This window comes from Megascapheus bottae, chromosome X (genome assembly GCF_031878675.1).
Source record: "Megascapheus bottae isolate mThoBot1 chromosome X, mThoBot2.hap1, whole genome shotgun sequence".
In the NCBI taxonomy this organism is placed as follows: Eukaryota; Metazoa; Chordata; class Mammalia; order Rodentia; family Geomyidae; genus Megascapheus; species Megascapheus bottae.
The window spans coordinates 46263074-46269935 of record NC_143547.1 but is presented as its reverse complement, the minus strand read 5'-3'; the positions used below and the strand labels follow the sequence as shown (position 1 = coordinate 46269935).

The window sequence follows — 6862 nt, the reverse complement described above, 5'->3', positions numbered from 1 at the left end:
TGGAGTATCTTATTGGTTTTCTTTGTAGCTTTCCTTTACCTTTCAGATAAACGTGCTTTGTCTGCTTTACTTTCTTTTTTTTATTGTCAGGATAATGTATATAGAGGTTACAGTTACACTCATCAGGTAGCAGGTGAATTACTTCTCATACATTGATACCCCTTCCAATGATTTTGTCCCCATTTCCCACCCCAACGCACTCCCAATCATCTTGTTTTCCCCCATTCCCTTCTTTATTCAAAACAAATAAATGTATCTACAATATACCAGGTAACAAAGTCAGATATAGTAACAACAAGAGATTAACCATAAGGGCAAAAAAAAGAGAAGAGAAATAACATAGTACATTGAGAACAACAATCACACAAGATAAAGCTCTTGTTTCCATATCCTAGAGTTCATTTCATTTAGTCGCATCCTATATGAACTGAGCTATTGTGATCCCCTGCTAGGAGAATCTTAGATGTGTACTAATTATTAAAAATGAAGGAAACCGTTGAGCCTATGTTCCTTTGGGTCTGGCTTGCTTCACTTAATATGATTTTTTTCCATCTTTTTTCCCTTTCCTTACAAATGGGGCAATGTCGTTATTTCTGATGGCAGCATAGAATTCCATTGTGTGTAAGTACCACATCTGACTCAGCAATTCCATTCCTTGGCATTTACCCAAATGTCCAGAAACAAGGACATACTGAAGCCACTTGCACAACAATGTTCATTGCACCATTATTTACCATAGTGAAGATATGCAACCAACCCAGATGCCCCTCAGTAGATGATTGGATCAGGAAGATGTGGTACTCATACACAATGGAATAATCTCAAGTGGGTGTTGGAGCAGCCCCCCCTTCCTCTTCACCTGCCCCAAATCAATAATCACATGACTGTGTATCACCTGACTGTGAGTCGGCAAAGCAAAGGATCCCAGCACTGAGGTCACTTTCTCATCTGCTGTAGTTCTGCCTCCCTCCTTTCCTATATAATTCAGCTCAACACAAGTCTCTTCCACTTTCTCTCTTTTTCTCTTTTCCCTCCCCCTCTGACCCCAAGTGCCTCTATCTTGTCCATGTCCGCAGTTTACTCCCTCCACAATAACTCCTTTTCCGCCTGTAGCGTGTGGCGGGTTTCCTTTCCCATGAATCTTACAGTTCTCACTGGGCTAAAATCAATATGTGTAGGCAAAGATACATTTCTTTGTTTTTCCTCGTCAGCAATATTTTCTATTTTTCAAATATCTGTGAATATTTTACATAGAAAATTAAATGCAGTGGATTACCTATGAAGTTGTAAAAGTGCTCATGAATTAAAATCACTCACATAATACACTTAATACAAACCAATGTAGACAGGATCCTGTGGCTCACACTTGTAAACCTAGCTACTCAAGAAAGTTGAATTTCAGTTAGAAACCAGCCTAAGCAGGTAAGTTTGGGAGGCTCTTATCTCAAACAACAACAACAAATAGCCGGAAATGGTTCAAGTGGGAGACTGCCAGTCTTGAGCAAAAAAGCTCAGGGACAGTAGCTAGGCCTTGAGCTCAAGCCTTACAACTGGCAAACAACACACCCAGACACAAAGACACACAGTCTCTCTCTCTCTCTCTCTCTCCCTCCTCTTCTGTTCTCCTCCTCCTCCTCCTCCTCCTCCTCCTCCTCCTCCTCCTCCTCCTCCTCCTCTTCCTCCTCCTCCTCCTCTTCTTCTTCTTCTTCTTCTTCTTCTTCTTCTTCTTCTTCTTCTTCTTCTTCTTCTTCTTCTCTCTCTCTCTCTCTCTCTCTCTCTCTCTCTCTCTCTCTCCCCCCCCCTCTCTCTCTCTCTCTCTCTCTCTCTCTCTCCCCCCCCCCCCTCTCTCTCTCTCTCTCTCTCTCTCTCTCTCTCTCTCTCTCTCTCTCTCTCTCTCTCTCCCCCTTTCTCCTCCCCCTTCCCCTCTCTCTGTAACAGAAAATGGTCCTAAATTCAATCAGAATACCAACACAACAAATGAGCCCATAAGTCACAATAAAATTGAACTTTCTTACACTAAGGAACTAGACCAAACTAATGCTATAATACAAAACCCTGAAATTCTGTGTAGGAAAATAATTTATTGATAGACATTCATTTTTTAAACATTAGGCTTGCTAAGTAGAATTAACACAACTCATGAAGTAGGAATTAAAATTTTATAAGGACCTGTATCATTTTGAATTTCCTGGGGCCAGTTTTGGCATTCTGTATTATAGCTTTACTTGAAAGTATCCATTTATGCTTGATATTTATTAAATAGGATATAAGAAACTATGCACACTTGTATTAGCAAGTAGTATTAATAACATGACTTTCAAAAATATACTTAGGCATAAGAAATAGCAGTTACTCCAGAGAGTTTTTGATTAGCAAAGAAATGAGTCCCATTATATATATATATATATATATATATATATCTTAACAGGAAAAAAACATTGCTTCAGATACTGGGGAAATGTACCAATATGAATTTCTGTAAAGTTAAAAACTTAATGTTAGTTAATACTTAGGTTATTTTTATATTAAGAATCATAGAGCCAACAACAGTGGCTCAGGCCTGTAATCCTAGCTACTCAGGAGGCTGAGATCTGAAGATCAAAGTTCAAAGCCAGCCTGGGCAGGAAAAATTCATGCAACTCTTATCTCCAATTAACTACAAAAAGCCAAAAGTGAAGCTCTCTGTGGCTCAAATTGTAGAGTGCTAGCCTTAAGCAACAGAGCTCAGAGACAGAAAGAAGGCCCCAAGTTCAAGCCCCAGTACACTCTCTCTCATTCTCTCATGCTCTCATCCTCTCCTCTCTCCCTCTGTCTCTCTCTGTCTCTCTGTCTCTCTCTGTCTCTGTCTCTCTGTGTCTCTCTGTCTCTGTCTGTCTGTCTGTCTCTCTCTCTCTCTCTCTCTCTCACACACACACACACACACACACACACACACACACACACACACACACTGTTGAGAGCAGGCAAAGTAATTCACCAATAGGCAGGTAATATGATACAAAATATTTTTATTGATTACCACAGTTTTAGCAGCTGTGATCAACACATCACGCAGCTACTATATTCTAATCCTGACCTGACTAACACTATCTGGCCTGTCCAGCACATCCATTGGGCTCACCTCTCTGACCTCTCTTTTTTCTGGAGTCACCAGTCCTGTAATGGTGTTATCTCTGGGGATGAAAAGTCGCAGCCTTCATCAGTCCTCTCTGGCACAGCAGCTCCTGTAGGCCAAAGATCCTCAAACCACAGTCTCAGTTAAGGCCAGCAAAAACTCCGTCCATCATTTTCGGTCCTTCACTTATATGTGTCCTTGGCTACTCTTGTAGCTCAAACTCCTCCTTGCTTGATTTGAATTGGTTACACCCAGAAAAGTCTCTTTCTGATTGGTTGAGACACAATGCCACTTGCAGCTTTTTGGTCGTTCTTGGAGAAAAGTGTCTTGGAGACTTTCCTTCCTGGGATGCCTTCAAACCACTGTCCTCAGACTTCGGCATACGAAACAGCAGTGGCCACTTAGCATAGTTTTAATTGGTGTAAAAATGCTTTCAACGTTTTGAATACAACTTCAGTTTTTCATCTGTGTTATATGAATATTGAATATACTAGCTACCAGTTCTAATCAGGGATAAAAATGTTGAAAACATTTTCCTTATGACCGCATATTCAGGTGAAATCGGTGATGTCCAAATACCCCATAGAAAATAAAGTTCTCTAGAAAGCACGTGTTGTTGATTATTTCAGTGTCTAAGTATTCTTTCTTGAGACTTTTTTTGTGGCAGTACACAGGCTTGAAGTCAGGGCCTGGGTGTTGTCCCTCAGCTTTTTCCCTCAAGGCTGGCATTGTATCCCGTGATCCACACTTCTATTTCTAGCTTTTTAGTAGTTAATTGGAGATAAAATCTTCATGAACTTTTCTGCTCAAGAAGGCTTTGAACAGTGATCCTCACATATCAGTCTTCTTAGTAGCTAGAATTACAGGTGTGAGCCACTGGTGCTCTAGAAGAAATACTTTAATCCATCCATCCACATATGTTATTTTTATTGATAATCTGCTCTGTCCTTCCAGGAAATGGTGTAAGATGTAGTTTTCTCAGGCACATACGTAATATGTGAGCCTGTGACCGTTTTTAAAATTTTTCATGCACTGTCATTATTTTCCTGTCATATTTGATACTGGCTAAGAGAAGTGCCAACCAACCTGCAGTGATAAGTATCTGAAAAGTGATTGCTTGGCCATTGGACACAGCAGTGCCTTTTAATACCACTTGGATCAATCCAGAACATTATTCCATTTGAACTATAGGAACTTGAGATTCTCCCCCCACCCCACCCCTGCCCAGTTCTCTAGGGGTCTTTTCTGTTGTTTCTATATGTGTGCTTGGTACTGGGGTTTTAACTCAGGGCCTGGATGATGTCTATCAGCTTTTTTGTTCAAGGCTGGTACTCTACCACTTAAGCCACCCTTCCTCTTCTGGCTTTTTGTTAATTGAAGATAAAGACCTAATGGACTTTCTTGACTATGCTGGCTTTGAACTGAAATCCACAGATATCAGCCTCCTTAGTAATTACAGCTACAAGTGTAAGCTATGGATGCTCAGCTTCAAGAACCTTTTTAAAGTCTTTTTCATTGGCTCCATCTAGGACAAGAATTAATTACACATGGACAGTGTAATTACACCATGGACAGTTGGCAGAAGTGTACTCCATCCCTCATTATGTAAAAAAAATTAGCATGCTTATAGGAATATTTGCTTTATAGCCATTCTAACCTAACATCTGGTAAACCTCTGTTTAGTGCCATCTTATCATTTGTCATTCATTCAAACATTTCTTTCATCTTTTCTCGAGCCTCTTTAGGAAAAACAGTTGGTTTCTCCTCTTCTCCATAACCTTCATGAGGCTTTTGTCCAGGTTCTAGAACATCTGCAACAAGAGTCCTCACTCCTTTTTCTTATTATGGAAGTAAAGCAACATAAGCATACCAAAGAGTACCCACATCATTGAGGTGGCTAGACCCCCCATATACATATGTGTGTGTGTGTGTGTGTGTGTGTGCAATTTAAGTCAATTGCAAAATTAAAAATATATTTTAATATGCTAATTTATATTTAATATTCTTATATGTCTGTATGTATATATTTGTACTTTAAGAAAATATAAAATGTATAATGTATAATGTATTATACTATACTAAGTATTATTCTAGGACATTCTTTTTCTGGTCAGCTTATTCCTTGAGGTCAAAAGCCCTGCTCTCTGTGTCATCTTTCCCTTTCAATAAAAAGTGGTGATGTTTGCAGCTGCATAGCTGCATCAGCCCTTCTGTATCCCTGTAAAATTTTTGAATGTCCAACCTAGTAATGTTGCTCTTGGAATAAAGTTTTCAAGAACCATGTGAATCCTCCACGTGTATGCCTATATGTTCCATTATACAGAAATTCATCCACATATCTTTCTTACATATTTCTATCCCAAACTTCTGAATTTTGTTGACATAATTGAGGATATTTAGTACTAATATATTTAAGTATTCTAGAGTCTCTTCTGTGATGAAATATTAGGGTGTGTAGCTGTTTCTGAGGTATTAGTAAAAAAGCTATTCAGAAGTAACACCCTTGGATTTTTTTTCCATAGATTATGGCAGATGAGGCAAGTGGTTCTTCATCTATGTCTGGGATGGAGACAAGGGCACTGCAGCAGACAACATGCATTTTTTGACATGCAGAAAAGGCTGGGCATTAGCCTAGATCGTCACTTGTCAATCCAGAGTACTGAACAGCCCTTCAAGATTGCTACCCAATGCCATGTTTTTGAAAAAGAATGGAGAGAATGTGCACATGGAATTGGTAATAACCAGGCATGGAAAGATAGAACTTGATGATTTCCATGAATGTTTGCAATGACCCAAAATGATACAGCGCTTGAAACGCATCAGGAAGCAGCTGGCTAAGCTCAATGAGGAATAGAAGTATACTCTTCCACCTCACCACCAGGGCCAGGGGGAGGAGAGGCCCTGAGCAGGAACTCTGTGTCCTCTGGGAAGAGTGTGTGCTGGAAATCTCTTCCTTATAGTGTATAAAATAAAGGATTGCTCCACTTAAAAATAAAGAATATGGCAGATGAAGGCCTAATTTTAACACATTTTGCAACCTTTATGGGGTGGGAATTTACTGATTCTTCTTTACTTAACATTTCCTTTCTCAATTTATGTCTTTTCTCTCACCTTTCAGTGTAATTATCAAGATAAACCAGGTTGGCTAGGCATTGATGACTCAAGCCAGCAAACATTACTACACAGGAGGCTGAGATCTGAGGCTCGCAATTCAAAGCCAGTCTAGAAAAGTCCATGAAACGCTTCTCTCCAATTATCCACCAAAATCCAGAGTGGAGATGTGGAACAAGTGGTAGAGTTTCAGCCTTGAGTGAAACAGCCAAGCCCTAGAACCTGATTCTAGCCCTAGAACCAGCACAAAAATAAGCACAACTTGCCACAAAAAAATGTTTGGAAGTCCTTAGCTCCCATTTCCTACATGGGTAGCAGGAAATGTTTCCCTCTGATCTCTATTTCTCTCTACTTTAATTCTGTTATACTAAAAGGTATCTTGGCTGAAACTTAACAAAATATATCCTCCTTGACAATATTCTTCAGTGATTTTTTTCTCCTTGTCTTTTCAATATTATGTTCTCTGACTGTAAAAACTTCTTTAGTGTCTACATACATTTCCTCTCATTTTACATTCTTGGCCCCTTTCAAAGCCATGTTTTATGTCTTGTCAGCAATGTGTGCTAAGAATATTACTGAGCATCTTTTAAATACGAAGACTATTTGGGTAAAAACGTAGCTCATTTATCAACTTTA

General features: G+C 39.4%; 1 pseudogene; it reads left to right on the top strand.

Moving 5' to 3' along the window:
• The first annotated feature begins 5719 nt into the window (after positions 1-5719).
• On the top strand, positions 5720-6020 carry LOC150040996 (NADH dehydrogenase [ubiquinone] iron-sulfur protein 5 pseudogene; annotated as a pseudogene).
• Positions 6021-6862: the final 842 nt, after the last annotated feature.